This window comes from Mesoplodon bidens (assembly GCF_964165515.1).
Source record: "Mesoplodon bidens genome assembly, chromosome: 13".
NCBI lineage: Eukaryota > Metazoa > Chordata > Mammalia > Artiodactyla > Ziphiidae > Mesoplodon > Mesoplodon bidens.
Window position 1 is genome coordinate 81338179 of NC_138169.1, and position 20198 is coordinate 81358376.

At 39.1% G+C, this 20198-nt stretch overlaps 1 long non-coding RNA gene across 2 annotated transcripts; it reads left to right on the forward strand.

Annotated features, from left to right (window-relative positions):
* The first annotated feature begins 39 nt into the window (after nucleotides 1-39).
* Nucleotides 40-12586, forward strand: LOC308627013. Of its 2 annotated transcripts, none has more exons than XR_014017339.1 (3): nucleotides 40-278; nucleotides 4509-4649; nucleotides 12267-12586. It is a non-coding gene; the product is annotated as an uncharacterized lncRNA (long non-coding RNA). The 2 variants fall into 2 exon arrangements; XR_014017340.1 differs by lacking the exon at nucleotides 12267-12586 and adding an exon at nucleotides 10525-10849.
* The last annotated feature ends 7612 nt before the right edge of the window (nucleotides 12587-20198 follow it).

Below are 20198 nucleotides of genomic sequence, written 5' to 3' on the forward strand. Positions count from 1 at the left end.
CGCCTGCGTGAAACTGGGACGCCTGCGCGGTCGCGTCCTCAAAGCTTCTGCTGCGGGGACCGCCTCGGGGAGCGTGGGAACCTAGTGTAGGGGCGCTTATCCTGTGGGGGCGGAGTGTTGCGTGTGTGTGCGTGGGGGTCGGGGGCGTTTCCGGGAAGTTAAACGCCTGCTAGACTTTGAGCGGAAGCTGAGGGAGACTGGCCACGCTTGAGGCTGAATCCTGCCGTCTCTTTCACCTGCTGCTCTTGAGCAGTTAGCAATCAAATTCGTGAAAAGAGGTGGGTGTTAGCAGTGGGTAGAAAGATGGAAGGCTCTGGGTGCTGCGTGACCTTACATATGTCTCCAGAATGAATTTGGAATTTTCTTTGGCCCTGTTTGCAAAATGCGGGGTCTGTCTCATTTTGCTCCATGAATGCGTTTTTGCCAAGAGTCCCCTTTAAAAAAGTGCTTCTCTTGAAGCCTGAAAACATGAAGCTAATCATGGGATTTTTTTTTTTTGATGATTTGTTCCAGTTTCCTGATTTTTGAAATAAGACACTTACCATAAAATATTTATATTGGGGCTTCCCTGGTGGCGCAGTGGTTGAGAGTCCACCTGCCGATGCAGGGGACACGGGTTCGAGCCCTGGTCTGGGAAGAGCCCACATGCCGCGGAGCGGTTAGGCCCGTGATCCATGGCCGCTGAGTCTGCGCGTCCGGAGCCTGTGCTCCGCAACGGGAGAGGCCACAACAGTGAGAGGCCCGCGTACGGCAAAAAAAAAAAAAAAAAAAAAATTATATTGCTATCTGTTTTTCTGCGTAACAAAAGTAATTTATAAAAGGGATCTAGTTTTATACGGTAGTGACTGCTGCGGGAACTACATCTGACTTAACATGAAACTTTTATAGGAGGAGAAATAGCAGAGGATTTAGATTAAGTCAATTATTGAACGTGTGTTGTGAGAACGGAAATGGATTATGATGTCAGCCCATTCACTGTAGGGTGCTATTCCTAATGACTAGAAGATTAAGTTATAATCTGATTGAGAGCAAACCCTAGGTTTCATCCCTTTTATGCATACAGCATAGTAGCCAGTGGAGGCATTCAGCAGATTCAAATACGTATATTTTTAAATTGAACATCTAGTTTATTGTAAAAGTTTAACATATGTAAATATTTAATCCTCACGAAAGTTCTCAAAGAAATAGTGTAAATGAGGACCAAGGGGCTCAGAAGCTAATTTGGTTAATAATTTAAAATGATGGAGTTGCCATTTGAAACAAAGTCCCAGACTCCAGAGCTGGACTTACCTCTCAGGATTTCTTTCTGCCCTGGAATTTTCTCCCTCTCCCTTGCTTGTCTCCTTTTTCAGTCATCCTATTTTGGCTCATGGTACAAATGTTTGACCAATTTCCCTGGAAGTTATGCTAGGTATTTCCCTACTTAGTATTTTCCATATTCAACTGCTCACCACATCTTGTTGCTTTTATTGCCTAAATATCTCTTCAATCTGTCCCCATTTTCTTCATGTCCGTTATCCCCAGGTCAGGGTCTCATCTTCTCTTGCTTGGATAATTGAAATAGCCTCCTAATTGGGCTCCTAGCCTCTAGTTTCCCCTCTTAAGGCACTCTGTGTGTCACTTCCTAAATGGATGTTTCAGAAATACAATTCAGAACTTTAATATAAAATCAGATTACTTTAAACTTTAACACTGCTCACTGGGATACAGAATAAAATCCTAGCTCTATACTATGTGCTAGTACTTTCATTATCTGTTGTTTCCTCTAATTTCTCCCCCATTAGTCCCGTCCTCCACTAACTATGCAGCGCTCACAACAGTTCCCTACTGAACTAGCCTTGCTGTTCTCATCCCTTGTACCTTGTGTAAAATAATCTTCATTAGTTAGATTGAATCCTATTATCATCAGCTATTTTGTGTTTGCTATTTTAGCAAAAATCTCCTATATTGCACTCTCTTTAAAAAAGGCTTTACTTTTTTAAAAGCAGTTTTAGATTCACAAATTGAGAGGAAAGCACAAAGGTATCCCCCAAAAAGAAGTAGACTAAACAATTCTCATTCTCATCTGTTTCAAAATTCTGTCTTCCACAGTGTGTAAAAGGAAATATATTTTTTTAGAATTTTCATCACAGCTTAAACTAGCAGGTGGAGCACAACAAAACCACTCTTGACCCAGGCCTGTGCTTCCCAATAGCATAACCACTAGCCACATGTGGCTATTGAGCTCTTGAAATATGGCTAGTGTGATGCAGTTACTGAATACTAGTTTTATTTAATTTTGATAAACTTACATTTTAAATTGATACTTGATTCAGTTACTGGAAAATGTTTAAGTATGACTGGAAAAACCTAAAAATACATTGGACTTTGAAGACAGTAAAAAAAGAATGTAATGTTTCTCATTATCTTGATTATGTAGAAATTATAATATTTTAGATATGAGATCATAAAATGTATTAAACTTAATTTAACCTGTTTATTTTTCAATGAGACTACTAGAAAATTTAAAACTACATATGTGGCTTGCATTATATTTCCATTGCACACTGCTGACCTAGACAACCTGAAAATAATCAGAATAGAGCATTGATCTGAAAATGGTCAAAACAAAACAAACTTTTTAAAGGTTTTTGTATAGAAAACAGGCTAAATTTACAAATGCTAAAACTTGTGTTTAGTAGGTTCATAGTACAATATGGAATACATTTTTAATTAAAAATGTGTGTTTTTCCTGATTATCTGTCTCCAGTGGTGATGAATTTCCTTGACATTTAGAAGGTTCTGTATTAAATATGACATGTTTTTAGGAACCCTTTCAAATGAACTACATATTATACATATATATGCCTTGTGTGTTATACATACACATCCTAACCAAAAGGCATGTACAAGGATGTCTATAGCAGGTCTATTTGTAATTGTAAAAAAACTGAACAACTCAAATGTCTAATAGCAGAATGGATACTATAGCAATGTGCTATGTAGCAATAGAGAATGAATTAACTTTTGTGGAGGGAACTGCATTGATGCATCTCATGAACAAAATGTTGAGCAAAAGTGAGAAACCAAAGAAAGGTACTCACTACATGATATGATTTGAGCTTAAAGCTCAAAAAACAGCAAATTAATCGAGTGTTAAAAGTCAGGGGTACAGCTAATGTTTTGTTTCTTGATCTGAGTGCTGTTACACAGATGTGTTTACTTTGTGAAAATGCATTGAGCTCTGCCCTTATGGTTCATGTACTTTTCTGTATATAGACTCTAACAATAAAAGTTTAAAAATAAGAATAAAACTATATTTTTTTAAATGGAAATATCATTGTACAGCATTAAAGCGATGCTTCTCATATGTACTAAGCATCAGTTACCTGGAGAGCCTGATCAAACACAGTTTCCAACCACTCCTTACAGAATCTGAGTCAGTAGTTCTGAATTTGTATTTCGCACAAGTTCCTGGGTGATGCTGTTGCTTCTGGTCTGCAGATCTCACTTAGTGGTGTTGAGGGAAAATAAATTCAGAAAATACTATTAATTTTTAGATTGATTTGTGTAACATATATGAGGAAAAAAACTAGAAAAAAATACATTTTATGGTTGTTGTTTCTTGATGTTGTTTAATGATTTTATTGTTAATTTTAAATGACAATTTTAAAAAGTTTTATTTTATATGTCTCAGTTTTAACTTCTAATATGGGAAATACTGTTAGATACAACCCACATTTTTTTAAAAAAGGTCTTTGGTGTCCTCGGTATATTTTTAAGAATATACAGAGTTTCTGAGACCAAAAGTTTGAAAACAAAGTAGACATTTATAGAACTCTACATTCAACAAGCAGGGAATGTATATACATGGAAAAAGTAAGAGAAAATCATATACCCAGTGTATCATAAAGTAAGTTTCAACAGATTGAAAAAAATTTGTTATTACTAATATATTCTTTGACCACAACACAATTAGTTTATAAATTTATAACAAAAGAAAATATTACCCAAATCTAGAAATTTAAAAACACAAATAACATGTTTGAAAATGATAGGAACTAAAATATACTTAGAACAAAACAAGAAAGGAAAATATGCTTATTAAAATTGTAGGATTCAGGAAAATCTGTACATTTAGAGAAATTTATAGACGTAAATGTTCTTTTATTTTAGAATGAAAAAGAATGAAAATTAGTGAAATAAATATTCTCTTTAAGAAGTGGGAGAAACAACAGAAAAAGAAGGCTCAAAAGATAAAAAACATTCATTTTATTTTATTGTGCTAGGAACTGTTCTATGGGCTGAGAACATAGCATTGAACAAAGTGGACTTTAGTGAAGTTTATTTCCTAGTGGGTTATAAGAGTTATCACTTATGGTACATATACAGTCAGGCTGTGTTCTAAATGCTTTAAACCTTAACTCATTTAGAGAGATAGGGAAAAAAGATACAGAAGAGAGACTCAAAGAAGTCCTAAAGTGTGTTTTTTGAAGCAATCGATAAAATGGGTACATTTCTTGTTATAGTGAATCCAGAAATAGAGAAGACATGAAAGAGGATGAAAAAATGAAAATACATCTAAAGCATTCAGAAATCACCAGGATACAGGCTGAATCATTCTTCAGGCCCAGGGAAGTGGAAGTCATTTTAATATTGGACCAGTTAAAGTAAGACAGCTCCTTCATTCATCCCATTCTTATTCCCTACATACCAAGTCTTGAAGAGTCCAGGCCCAGTTAGCTAGCTTGGAAAGGCAAAAAGAGAGAAGGTAAATCAAGACCCTCTATCCCACTGCATGTTTCCAGCCTACAACAGTCTCTTGGAGGGGAAGGAGAAAATGTTGCCATTATTGATTATTCAATAAACTAATTACTAATTAATAATATTAGGACCAAAAGAGGGACATAAATATAGATAGCCAAGATTAAAAAGATCAACTTTATCACAAAATCTATGAAAAAATAAAATCGGAAAGTTATAAAAATTCAACATACCAAGAGAGATTCTAAAACTAAAAAGACGGTAATTGGATAGCCATTAAAAAGTCAAATCAGAAGTTTGAAATTAAAAAGAAAATATGCTATACAACTTTTATGGAAAAAAAAATCTGTTACAAACTCTTCCAGAGAATAGAAAAATAGGTAACACCCCCAGTGGGTTCAATAAAGCTTGTATAAACTTGGTAACAAAACCAGAGGAGGCATGGAATGAGAAAGGAATTATACACGTCAATTCATTCATGAACAAAAATGGAAAATAATTCCAAATAAAATATTATCAGACCAGATCTAGCAAAGCACCGAAAAAACAAACGTGGGTTAACATTAGGGGGAAAATTAGTGTAAATTTTGCATAGTAACGGATAAAAGATGAAAAATATGTAGTCATTGAAATGATTAAATGCAGTGAAAGAATTTGATATCTATCAACTCCCCAGTCATAATAGAAAATTAAGAATAGGACCATTCTTCAACATGATGTGCTGTGCAGGTTAATTTCTGGCAGACCTGGAATCTGTCTGAACTGTATTGCTAAAGTTCCTGCATGACACTAACCTCTGGTTCCAACATGTGAAACATGCTGATTAGTAATGTCGCTTTTGTAACCATGGTTTGGAGGAGTTTTAGGGTGGTTTTTACGAGCCTGTCAGCATTGTTTATTGGCAAGAATGAGACTGATGATTTGCATCTCCCCCCACCTGCAAACTTCTACTGTTAAGGCTGATTTTGTAGCAAGAATATGTGTATATGACCAGCAAAATATTTTATAACCCAGTGATATTCCATTTTGGGCTCCCTAGTTCCAAGGCATTCCATGCACGTGTAGATCTTTCTGATCCAAGAAAGAAAGTGCTTACAACCATGACCCTTATAGAAGACAGAAACTTGTACCAAGCCTTCCCAGACCCCTCGCTATGAGATAGTCTTTGGCAGTGATCTGAACCTTTATTTCAACACTATAGTTATATTGTATCATTTTCCTATAGTAGAGTATAAATTTATAAGCATTGTTGTTTCGGGGTCCTAAGCAGTCTTCTTTAGCAATCAAACACTCTTCTGGTACAGTTGGCATTAGACGTGGGATTGCTTAGTAGACTTCTGACTTCCTTTTTGCTGAAAGTGTGGCTTAGGCATTAATTAGAAAGAAAAAGGATGATTCTGAGAAAGGGGATGAAAATGAACTATTGGTGCAGAGGTGGTTTCCACACTTGGTTTGAAGTTGCACAGGGTTTGAAATCAGTTACTGATTATAAGACTTTCCATTGCAATCTAGAAATGATAGAACCTAAATGCCAAGAGCAAGCAAAATTAGAAGACAAGAGCAAACTGATGGCAGGTTGGCTAAATCCGTTCCAGTTGAAGCTTTTAACGTTAGCAAAAGTAAAGGTTCAGAATATCCTTGGGTTGAGTTTCATCCTCTTTGGCTAGCAAGTGGAGCTCCAACCACAGGAACCTGGGCAATATAACTTCTGATGGGTCAGTTTAGCCTGGGAGACCCACTACAGCCAAGAAGGTAATCCAGGCAGGGCCAGTAGATCATGGAGGGCAGGAAGCCAGTGGAGAAAGGGATTAATTAGTAACAAAGTGGAGGCATTTTGTAAATTGTTACAAGCACTGTCCTGATGACCCTTGTTAAAATGGCTCCTGAGAATTTTAGATCAAGTTGCAGTGTCTCTGGCTTGGAACACTGTTGAGTAGAGGGGGATGTTTGCATTCATCCCTGATCCTCTTGGCTGCTATCTTTGTGGGGATAGTTCTAGGAAAAATCATTGCTGACAAGAGTGGATTAGGACAGGAGCTATTCATTCCTAGAATGAATAGAAGAGAAGAGTAATTGCTGTGTCCTTCCCTTGTCATTGAAATGTCAGTATCTACTGAAGCTGCAGAAATGCTGCTGATGCAGGCAGTGCTGGACTGGCTCTGTGACAGTGAAACAAACTCACTATTTGATGTCCCACCACCATTGACACCATATGTGATTTTGCTCTTGAGACCTCAGAGGATATAAAAGAGGCCGTTTGGGATCTTTAATCCTAGCTTCCTCCCATAAGACTTCAAGATAATACAAATGTTAGGGTTTTACCAAAAAAAGTAATCAAAACAAGTAAAGGGCAAGAATTCATGACCTAATGGTATAGAAGTCTTTAGATGGTTAATTTAAAATGGTATTAAAAAGGAGGAAATTGGATAGAATTTTATATGTAGCCAAGGAAACACAACTGTCTCTCCTTGAACTTCCAAAGATATAAAAATATCAAAGCGGAAATGCTTGTCTTGTCCAAAATTAGGGGAAATTCAGATAGAGAAAGGTTCTCATGAGCCTACAACATCGAGTTTCCAAAATGCACACATTTACTAATAAGGCAAGGTATGGGTTTTCTATTACTACTTCTTGAAACAATAGACTTTACTATCTCATGGTTCTATAGATTAGAAGCCTAGTAAGCTCAGCTAGTTTCCTTGCTCCAGGTCCCACAAAGCCAAAGTCAAGGTGTCAGAAGGCTCTGGAAAAGAACTTACATGCTCATTCCAGTTGCTGGTAGAATCTACTTCCATGTGGGTGCGGAACTGCAGCCCGCTACCTTGCTGGCTGGTGGCTGGGAGTTCTCGGCTTCTAAAGACCACCTACATTCCCTGATTGTGGTCCCCTTCAAAGCCAGCAGCAGTCGATCCAGTCCTCATGCTTCAGATCTCTCTAACTTTCCCTTCTGCTGCAACTCTCTGGATTCTGCCTTCCTCTTCAGTTTTCAAGGGCTCATGTGGCTACACTGGGTCCACCTGGATAATCCAGGATGCTCTCGCCATTGTAAATTCACCTGATTAGTAACCTTAATTCCATCTTTAAAGTCCCTTCAGGGAAGTGCCTAGATTAGTTTTCAACTGAATCAACAGGGTATGTGAATCTTGATAGGACATCTTTAGAATACTGCCAACCACCAGCAGGAATAGAGGAAGAGCATGACACGAAGGATGGGCTCTCCTGACCAATTCCTGTGCCAGAACCAAGGCCTTTTACAAATGTGTGGGTGAGGTGGCCTGCCGATGGAGAAGAAACTCTTTTAGGTCAGCTGGATACAGGAGCACTGCCTTGGCCTGCTCGTGAGCCCCTTGGGGAGGTGATAGAATTAATTTAGGGGAATAGAATGATGCTACTATAAGAAGAATAAAAATTAAAGTCATTAAAAGTTGGAATAAGTGATTTTCAAAATTCTGCTGTGGGGGTAACTTCCTCACCTGAATGTATCATTGCTATCTATGTAGTCATTGACTAAAAATCCTTCCCTGTACTGAGTAGAACAAGGAAGATAAACAACTTGTAGATCTGCCCTAAATCCAGTAGTAACTGGGTTTGAATAATGGGAGCCTTTAGAGTTTTGAAGTGGTTAATTTGAACCACGGTCATGTACCTACAGCCACAAAAAATTACCGTCCTAATTAAGGACAGGTGTGTTGATCCCACACCTTCACTCCACAGTAAGCTGATGTTGCCTGTGAGGAAGATGATGCATCTTGGAGGCTGACCCAGAGCTACAGGAGACTCCAGTAAACAGCAGCCCTAATAGCTTCTGCAGTCCCCAGTAGTCCAGACTATTCAACTGCTACACATTACTCAACAAACTAAAGATGACCAGTTTTCCATAGTTGACTTGGCTAATGCCTTTTTTCAATATCGGTTGCTAGGGAGTGTCATCAACAGTGTGCATTCATGTGGAATTTTTTCCAATGTACATTTGCCTCAAGGATATTTGAACTCCCTTAAGTACTGTCACAAGTATAGTGAGGCAGATCTAGTGTAATAACAACTAGATTACAGTGTTCTAGTGCTCAATAGAGATGACATTATGATTATTTCTGAAACAGAGAATCAACCTGAAAGCAAATTTACTATGATCGTATGACTGATGGAAGATGGTTTATGAACCCTGAAAAAAATCCAGAACCTTACATAGACTATAAACTTTGGGAGGATTATATGGGCTGGAGTGCCCTGTGATACACTGCAGACCACTAGGAATACAATGTTCTTATTTCCCAACCTCCTTTATTAGACTAGACAAGAGGCCTAATGCCTAATAGGCCTACTTGCTTTTGGAGAAATCATATCCCCCACTTAAAGACGTGATTGGGCCTAATTAATTTACATCACCTGGGAAAAGGTCATTTTTGGTTAGAAGCTGGAACAACACAAGCCTTCTTGAAACTGCAGAGTCTGTAGCTCAAACTATCCTGTGTGGACCGTAATGGACTGAATTGTGTTGGAGCTTTAAATTCATATGTTGGAGCACTAATGCCCAATCTGATGGTATTTTGAGGTGGGTGTTTGTGAGGCAGTTAGGTTTAAATGAGATCACAGTGGGCACATGATGGGGTTAGTGTCCTTATAAGATCAGTAAGAGACCAGAACTCATGCTCTCTCTCCACCACGGGAGGATTCAGAGAGAAGACAGCCACCTGCAAGCCAGGAGGAGGGCCATACCAAAGCTCAGCCATGCTGCTCTCCAATGTTGGGTTTCCAGCCTCCAGAATTGTAAACCTTTGTTGTTTAAGCCACCCAGTTGGTGGTATTTTGTTACAGTAGCCTGAACTGACTAAAGCAGCTGGTTTCACAGGTTCTCATCTGGAGAGGAATTTACCTCAAGATGAATCATACCTCACATCTCACCACGTCTAATTTAGATGAGACTTTGGACTTATTTTGAGTTGATGCTGGAAGGAGTTAGGATTTGGGGGGCTGTTGGGATGGGTGAATGTATTTTGCATGCAAGAAGGACATGAATTTGGGGCATCAAGAGGCATAATGTTATAGACTGAATGTTTGTGCCCCCCTGCAAATTCATATGTTGAAGCCCTAACTCCTAATGTGGTGGTATTTGGACATGGGGTCTTTGGGAGATAATTAGGTTTAGATGAGGTCATGGGGTGGGTGGGGCCCCCATGTTGGGATTAGTGTTCTTATAGGAAGAGGAAGAGACAGGAGAGCTCTCTTTCCCCCATATGAGGAAGCCACTTGCCTGCCAGGAAGAGAGCTTTCATCAGAAACGGACCATGCTGGCACCCTCATCTCAGACTTCCCAGCCTCGAGACCTGTGAAATAAATGTCTGTTGTTTAACCCACCCACTCTATGATATTTTGTTAAAAGCAGCCTGTGCTGACTAATACAGACACCAATGCAGAAATGATATTCAAAGTGTCAACCACCTGCCTTCATGCAGACTCAAGTCTTCTTGGCAAAAGCCCATAATCATGGTCAACTAGAAAATTATCTTATACTGCTCAGATATACTGTGGTGTATTTATTTTAAAGATAGTTACTAGCTAGTTATTGGGTGTTTACTATGACAGCCCCATTAACTGAAGAACATAAAATTATATCAACTGCTGAATTACCCCCGTGTCATGAGTAGTATCAAAAAAGCATCCCAACAAGAAGGGAAATGTTGAATTCCTTCATAAAATGGAAGCGATATTACAGCCATGATACACAATGGGACTCAACCTATTCATAACTTATTCATGAGCAAGTAGCCTGTTTTCCACTAGGACCTCCGAAAAGGCCATCTGAAGACGTGTCTGCTGCTCTTACTGATGGGGCTCATCATTCCAACGATTTCCCAAGGATATGAGGGACTTGGCCTGATTCACAGGTGGCAGTTCCAGAATGGAGAGCCGTGGCTCCATGAGGAAAATAGCTGTCCTGTGTCCAGCAAATCACAAACCCTTCACAGAAGAAGGCAAAAGCAAGTCAGCAGCCCGGTGGGCTGAGCTACAGTCCCTATTCCTGGCAGTAAGAGAACTGGACACAAGTAAAATCCCCGCAATTACGTGCTTATTGAATCTTGAATAGTTGCTTATGGACTTGCCGTTTGGTCTGGTAAGTGGACATAGATAACTGAATGATAAAGGGACCCTGTGTCACGTACCATTCTTCAGAAATCACTATGGCAATCCTGAGTGCAAATCAAGGTAGAACTCTTGCTCACCAAAGAATTCTTTCTAGGTTCTGAAGGTGACTGAAATCAAGTTGATGCTCTAGTTCTATCACTTGAAGTAGCAAAGTGGGCCCAGGAAAGGAGTAGACATAGTGGAACTCAAGCCATGCAGTGATGGGCTGAATGGCAACATATACCACTGGGCTCTGCTGAAGTTCAAATAGTTCATAAAATTATGCTGCTTTCCAATAGGAAAAGCAACATTTGCAGCTATTTCTGAGAAATATTCCTGGGGAGAAGGTTCAGCACATAGCAGATTACACTGACTTTTTTCCTATTGTTCCAAGAGGACTCGAATGGAATATGCAGGTGTGATATTTATTCTTGATTTGCCTTTGTATACCCAGCAACTGAAACCACTGCTGCTAATAGTACCCAAGGACTGAAAAAAAGAAATAAAAATACTGGGCCAGTTTGGTCCTCCTAGTTATTGGGTTAGCCAAAAAGTGCCTTGAGTTTTTAAGTAAAAATAAAAGACACATTTTTCATTTTCACCAAGAACTATAGAACAACGTATTCACCCTTTTCTTCCACTACCTTCTGCCATTTTTCAGGCAACTTCATGATTCCATCTTCCCAAAACTTTTAATCTTTTTGAGCAAAGAACTGTTCAAGGTGCCTTTTACAGTTTTCCAGGGAATAAAATTTTTTCCATTAAGAGAATTTTGTTAAGACCTAAGTAAGTGTAAATCCAAGGTGCAATGTCTGGTGAATATGGCAGATGAATCAGAACTTCCCAGCCAAGATTTGACAGTTTTTACCTGGTCATTAAAGAAACATGCGTTATCCTGATGGAAGATTATGCGTTTTCTGTTGACTAATTCTGGATGCTTTTTGTCAAGTGCTGCTTTCAGTTGGTCTAATTGGGAGTAGTACTTGTTGGAATTAATCGTTTGGTTTTCCGGAAGGGGCTTGTAATAGAGGACTCCCTTCCAATCCTACCAAATACACAACATCACCTTCTTTGGATGAAGACTGGCCTTTGGAGTGGTTGGTGGTGTTTCATTTAGCTTGCCTCATGATCTCTTCCATTTCATATTATTGAACAGTATCCACCTTTCATTGCCCGCCACAATTTGTTTTAAAAACGGAACGTTTTCATTACGTTTCAGTAGAGAATCGCATGAGGAAATACGGACAAGAATGTTGTCTTCACTTATGTAGAACCCAAATATCAAAGCGATTCACGTAACCAAGCTGATGCAGTGATTTCCAACATTTGATTTGACTATTGTGAGTATGTTGGCTATCTCCCACGTGGGATAACGTTGATTGTTCTCAATTAATGTCTAGATTTGATCGCTATCAACTTCAACTGGTCTACCCGACCATGGAACATAATCCAGGGAGAAATCTCCAGCATAAAACTTCACAAGCCACTTATGATGTGTTCAATCAGTCACAGCACCTTCTCCATACTCTGCACAAATCTTTTTTGCATTTCAGTTGTGTTTTTACCTTTCTTGAAATAATAAAGCACAATAGGCGTGAAAATGTTGCTTTTTTTCTTCCATCTTCAGTATTAAAATGGCTACACAAAAACTCACCAATTTTGATGTCTTTTTTTAAATGCACACTGATATGACAGCTGTCACATACAATCTAACAAAATTGTTTCGAATGAAGTTAAAGACAACTAAGTTCTACTAGAGCCATCTTACGGAAAAAAAGGAACGAACCTTTTGGCCAACCCAATACATTCCTCAGATCAAGATAAAGCTTTAACCTGCAAAACAAGAATATGTTGCAGCTATGCTACCATGTTATCTCCTCAGCCTTAGGTGCAGCTGGTGTGGCCTGAGTCGGCAGAACAACCTGGTCTGTTGTCTCCTGCCTTGAGAAGCCTCATCCATTTCCATCATTGCATGCTAAAAACTGTATTTTCTGTGGGTGTTAATCATGCTCAAAAGGTTGGGAAGTACCAGATACATAACAAGGGTCAATAATTTACACTCAACATTATAAGGGTAAAAAAAAAATAGAAGAATTTCCTTTAATATCAGGAACCAGATTAAAAGTTTATTATTATCACACCTATTGGATATTGCACTGAAAGTCCTAGCTAAATAAAGTCCTAGTAAAATAAAGAAGAAAAGGAGATAGCAAAAGGATGGGAAGAAAAGGAAACAGTTATTAATCCTAGATAAAACTATGTATATTGAAAAATTTAAAAAGATTTCATGCAAGTTATTAGCACTAGTCAAGGTTCAGCAAAATGTCTAGGTTAAGATCATTATGCAAAAATTAACTGTATTTTTTAAAAATAGCAATAAAGAGAAAACATACATTTTAAAAACATATCACTTAGGGCTTCCCTGGTGGCGCAGTGGATGAGAGTCCACCTGCCGATGCAGGGGATGAGGGTTCGTGCCCCGGTCTGGGAGGATCCGACGTGCCGCGGAGTGGCTGGGCCCGTGAGCCATGGCCGCTGGGCCTGCGCATCCGGAGCCTGTGCTCCACAACGGGAGAGGCCACAACAGTGAGAGGCCCGCGTACGGCAAAAAAAAAAAAAAAAAAAAAAGAAAGAAAAAATACAAAGCATATAATAATGAGCAAAACACATGACCAGGCATCTTACAAAAAGGAAACACAAATATCAAACAATTTGCAAAATGCTCTACTTCATAAAAAGGCATTAACTTCACTGGCATACCATTTGGCTTTCATTTTGTATGTGGTTGTGGAACATTGGGAATTCTCACACCCTGTGAGTAAAATTTATTTATGAAGACAGTTGACCTAAGGTTCTCTTAGATGTTTTAATCCTGAATATAAAATGTAAGGTTTCATCTAAATAAACTCCTTGATTACATATCTTAGATTAGATTCCAAGCTATGATAATAGGTCAGATTCTCTTAGAAATGCAAAAATATCAATGCTCTATTTTAACTTTCACAAAAATGCCTGTATTTACTAAATCTCCCTAAGGTTGAAAGGGGCTAACCCAATTATGGAAGTCAGTTAATAGTCTAGTTAATTAGGTTATTCACTTCTAGAGAATTTGCCCAGAGGAATAAACTTAGATTCTTGTCGATCTGCAGAAACTCTTTAAACCTTTTTAGTTATTATAATTCCTTCATAATTTCAACAGAGTATTGACTCACGTAATTCTGTCTGCTCATAGAAGTCTGCAGCTCCACCCAGGATAAGTAGCTGATTAGAACACTTAGATCTGTAAGTATCTTTTCCTCTGAATTTTAAGGACTTTTAAACGTTAATGCAATGTTCGACTCATTCATATTCTTAAAAGCATACAAATCTGACTGATTTTTAAAATGATAGATTGATCATAGTTGTCATATGCCTTCAATCTGACTGCATGTCTCACTTATAAGGCCATTTCCTTGAGTCAAAAAATGTCTTTTAGGTGATATATTTAATGCTTCCTAGATTGTGTATCATTCATCAGTATGATCAGTGTGTCAACAATAACTAGTAAGATCCAGTAGGAATATATTCTGATCTCTTGACTTTCTTCAAGAAGGTGTATTTAATTAATATTTATCTTTTTGTGTATCATGGACTCAGGACTTTAATAGATTTAATGTATTTCAGTTAACGGCCGTCATTATTCTGTTTTTTTTTTTTTTTTTTTTTTTTTTGCTGTACGTGGGCCTCTCACTGTCGTGGCCTCTCCCGTTGCGGAGCACAGGCTCCGGACGCGCAGGCCCAACGGCCATGGCTCACGGGCCCAACCGCTCCGCGGCACGTGGGATCCTCCCAGACCGGGGCACGAACCCGTGTCCCCTGCATCGGCAGGCAGACTCTCAACCACTGCGCCACCAGGGAAGCCCCATTATTCTGTTTTTGATGCTCGTCTTGTCACAAGCAAACCTCTATAATTTGGTTCCTATTCTCTTTTGATCTGATTTCACTAACCCTTGAATGAAACCTTGGCTTCTGATGAAGAAGTTCTACATTCTTTTATACCTTCCTTCCCCAGACGTGGAATCAATTATCTTTCAAAACATCCTGCTTCCTTTTCATGGAAAATTAATTTTAGAAACTATAATCTGGGCTTTAATTTACGTATTAGGCTGGTCCCTTCTGAGATGCCATTGCCCTTAGGCCAGTTCACTGGACAGAGGGAGAAACCATTAATTTTATTAATAATTATATATATGTAAATATATATCTGTTACATAATATGCTACATAATAATGTTAACTCAGGTATATATCAATTGTCAAATTCATTTAGAGGAAAGCTCTTCAAACAGACAATTGTTCCACTTTGAGCGTCTGAACACCATTTCCACTTCAATTAAAATGCAGACAATTATTTGAATTGGTGTAGTCCAAGCTCTTTTTGGAGGAAATATATATTTCCTGATGTTTTTCTTTCAAATAAAAATAATTTCTCAATCCTCTGACTTTAGTATTCTAAAATCACTCAGAGGAACTGTCTCCATTTTGATACATGTTCAGTTACTCAAGTGTTAAAATTCAGAGAGTGGCGAGTTAATTTCAATAAAATATAGTGCTTTGGGGAAGTGATCCTGAATCTCCTTTATGTGGGCCAGGCAGAGTTTTCTGGAGTTCAGGGCTTTTATGTGAGTACCCTGTGTATTTTAAGCGTTTCTGGTATTTCTAAGATGGACCCCACAAAGGGCTCAGAAAACAGTAATCATACCTTGAGGTCTTATTCCTCTAAATGGGTGTTTGGCATTTCTTGAGGGCTTTTGTAGGAAGGTCTCCAGGTTATCTTTCTTTTGTAACTCTCACCTGCCCACAGATAATATGATTTCATCTATTCAGGGTTGAAGTTTTCCAGTTCTCTCTTATATGTTTCAGAATATTGTGGCTCTCAGAATCATGGATAGAAAACCATAATTTTGAGTCATCCCTGCCAAGCCAGTTGCATATTTACAGACCTGGGTCTATAAAGGTTTAACATCGATGGAACCCAGTCAGGGCCTGACCTGACCTGATCTTTGGACTGGGAATGTGCCCTAGAGTGATCTAGGCTAGGGACAAGAGGAAGACGTCCATTTTATAAGGAGAACTATATAGAGATGTAAGAGCTGGGGAAAAGGTTATGCAGAGGCTAAACAAGCTCAGTTTGTGATCCTTATGTGAATTCACAAGTCTTTCTGCACTAAAGCAGCTCAGAAATGAAGCCAAAGGCCAACCAGGTCAGCCTCAGGCGGTGAAGGGGAGATATGAGATGGGCCTGAAAGTAAGATACCAATTACTCATACCTCTGGCATACTTATAATCTTTGTTGTGGAAAACAAGACCACATATTCAGACTTAAAAATAAGTATTGTTCACTAAGAAACACATGAAGAAATAAATGAAGGAAAGGAGAGGAATACACATCACATATTACTTTCTTAATGTATCAAAATTACAAATCTGGTTATTTAAGTCCCTTTGAGAATTACCTCGTGGTTACCGGGAACAGACAGGGAAGAGAAGATACTGTGATAGTAACCAAGGGAGAGGAAGGCTGAACTTCGAGTCATAAGTTTGGAAATTTCAAAAAGTTCTTTGAGGGCTTCCCTGGTGGCGCAGTGGTTGAGAGTCCGCCTGCCGATGCAGGGGACACGGGTTCGTGCCCCGGTCTGGGAAGATCCCACATGCCGCAGAGCGGCTAGGCCCGTGAGCCATGGCTGCTGAGCCTGCGCATCCGGAGCCTGTGCTCTGCAAGGGGAGAGGCCACAACAGTGAGAGGCCCGCCTACCGCAAAAAAAAAAAAAAAAAAGTTCTTTGAGAGAGGCACTGAAAATGTAGATTTCAATGGGACCATAAACGTTTTTCTAATAAAATATTAAGGAACTATCATTCTGTTGAGACTGTATTGCTCACACTGCTGACTACTTAGGGATTGAGTTCTTGATAATTTGGCTTTGCCAGGCAAATCCTATTTTTGAAGCACAGCAAAATTCTTTGTTAAATGCATACCGCATGCCACGCATGCTGGGCTCATGGCATGTGTTACTACGTAACACTCGTAGCAACTTCAAATGTTATGAATTGGTAACTCTTCTTTATAGACAAGTAAACTAAGACTTTGGAAATAAACTACCAATAACTTTCCTAAAATGAGAACTTACCTAAAAGGTCTTCCAACCAACCGTCTCTATAATTTCAATTATTAAAAAAGAAAATTTATACTTGATCGCCTGTGTTTACTTCTCTTTTGTGATATTTCCTTCATAAGAGCTAAGGTGGTTTCTATCCACCTGGAAGGACCCTTAGGTTCAAATTTTGTTTAATAATGAGAATGGCGACATCTGCTGGAGCCATGGGTTTCAACATCAAAGAGCAACTGACTACTGTTATTTGCCCAAGTTGTGCCTGCATTTCCCAGGAGAGGCTACAGATACACATACAAATAAATGGAGAGCAAGAAAGTCCATGCTTTATTTATAATAAAGATTTATTATGGACAAAGCCTGGCTTTTTAAGGCAAGAGTTCTAAAGAGCTGAAACCTTCTACATTATCTTTGCAAAGAGACACACAACAATAAGAAGCTTAAAAAGCCAGAGAAAAAGCATTTAGCAGTGGTTGCTATATTTGCAAAAATAAACCTGTCCTCTGGGAAGAACTGAAAAGAATAGTTTGCTGCCCCTGAGGAAGTTGGTTTCAGGGCTCATTAAGAGGCCCAGGGTGATAAGAGATACCTAGCTTGGAAAACACAAACAGCTAGAGAAGTGTCCTCTGTAAGTGTGTTTATTACACAAGGCTGCAGCATCAGAAGTAGAGATTAGCCAAAACAGCAGGGGACCAATATATGTATTATTTTAAATCCAACCTGCATTTTAGAGTCAGCAGTATGTTTTGAATGCCACAAGATGACAATAGCAAGCAATGACTGTCATCACCTTGCTTAGGGAGAAATTTTATGTATCACGTATATTTAAACCACAAATAGGAATCCACAAATGCCAAGGGTTTTTTATGTGCAGTTTTCAGTCTATTTCAGATTTAAAGCAATGCTTCCTAAACTCTTCTCAAAATGAGTTTCTCCCATTTATTTCCATTCAGACTTTCATAAATGTTAACCTTTTCAGATATTTCTTCAGGCCAAAGATCACAACCATATAAGTGCATTTCTTGAAAGAAACACTTGATCATTTTATGTGCCATTCTCTAGTCATGTTCCATCTTATTTCCTACAACCTGGCAGGACAAAGAGGGAGTGAAAGGTATGAGTAGTTACATTGTCTTCTTCCTCCTGATATTGTCTAGAATTTAGAACAGAGCTTTTATGGATATTCTTTCTTTTGAATTTCTTTGGCATTTGGTTTTTTTACACTACACAATACTTTATGATGTCATGTGATCATCATTCCCATATCTCTTGAAACAACTCATTTTAGTATTTCCTTCATGAGTGTTTATAAAGGACTTAATTTAGACAATTATCTGAAGCCTTATATTGCTGATATATATATATTTTTATTATAACAACATATTTAAAAGGGTATTTGCTTGGGTATATAATTTCTTTTTTTTAATATTTTCCATGTCTCTATTTGACTTTCTTTTTTAAATTTTATTTAATTCTGGCTGCATTTGGTCTTCATTGCTGCATGCGGGCTTTCTCTGGTTGCAGCGAGCGGGGGCTACTCTTTGTTGCAGTGCGCAGGCTTCTCATTGTGGTGGCTTCTCTTGTTGCGGAGCACGGACTCTAGGCGCACGGGCTTCAGCAGTTGTGGCACGTGAGCTCAGTAGTTGTGGCTCGCGGGCTCTAGAGCACAGGCTCAGTAGTTGTGGTGCACAGGATTAGTTGCTCCACGGCATGTGGGATCTTCCCAGACCAGGGCTGGAACCCGTGTCCCCTGCATTGGCAGACGGATTCTTAACCACTGCGCCACCAGGGAAGTCCTGGGTATATCATTTTATATCCAAAATTCTTTTCCTTAAATATTAAAAAATCATTCTACTTCTTGTTTTCTTGTGTCCGTTTTTTCCGTGTGTGTGATTCCTAATGTCTTTCTTTCTTTTTTTTTCTTTTTTTTTTTGCGATATGTGGGCCTCTCACTGTTGTGGCCTCTCCCATTGCGGAGCACAGGCTCCGGACGCGCAGGCTCGACGGCCATGGCTCACGGGCCCAGCTGCTCCGCAGCATGTGGGATCTTCCCGGACTGGGGCACGAACCCTTGTCCCCTGCATCGGCAGGCGGACTCTCAACCACTGCGCCACCAGGGAAGCCCCCTAATGTCTTTCTGATCCTTGTTCCTTTGCAGGTGATCTGCTCTAACACACTGTAAGCTTTATAAATTCATCTATGTCTTTGATGTACTTAAATTCTACTGTAGCATTTCCTGGTGTAGTGTTTTTGTTGTTTGTTTGTTTTTGTTTTTTATATAACCTGTTTGGCATGAAGGCAGATCTGGTAAGGAAACTCAAGTGCACACACACCCATGACTTTCCTGGACACTTCTTACCGGGGGCTCTCACCAAGCTGCAGGTTTCCATATGTTCAGGACTCTCTAACAGGAAGTCCTTTTTTTGATAAGTGACATGTGAGATACAGTATAAACTCACCCATTAGGAACGCCTAATGTTGTAAAATATGTGTTGCTCACAGTAGTTCTAACTGAACATTTTTATTTGCAAAGTATGTCTTTTGCATTTTCTTCTAGAGATTTTGTTCCATCCTTTGAACCTTACGTTAGAGCGACATCATGTGGCAGGATGAGGTTATGCAGGCAGCGTTGTTGGTAACATCACCTGTTTAATCTAGTGACCGGATACACTTTTTCTAACAGCTCTTTTTTACCAAATACCATACCTTTTTGTACATAAGCAATATTTTATCACTGCATAATAGAGTTAAACTGGACAAGAATTTTCATAATGTTTAGAAATATTCTTTTTGAAGTAAGTATTTGGAGTAACAAAAGGCTGTCCTATGACAAACACCAGTCAAAAGTGAAGGGTTTCCCTGGTGGCGCAGTGGTGGAGTCCGCCTGCCGATGCAGGGCATACGGGTTCGTGCCCCGGTCCGGGAGGATCCCACATGCCGCGGAGCGGCTGGGCCCGTGAACCCGGAGCCTGTGCTCCGCAACGGGAGAGTCCACGACAGTGAGAGGCCCGCGTACTGCAAAAAAAAAAAAAAAAAAAGTGCAAAACTCCCCAGTGGATGTCATTTTTGAGAAAGTCTCAAATTTAAAAGTATTTAAAATTTGAATCCTAGTCCCATCTTATTCTGTGGGTTCCTACCTTTTTAAAGAAGTGTGAATTTTTTTTTGTTCATCAAAACAATGATG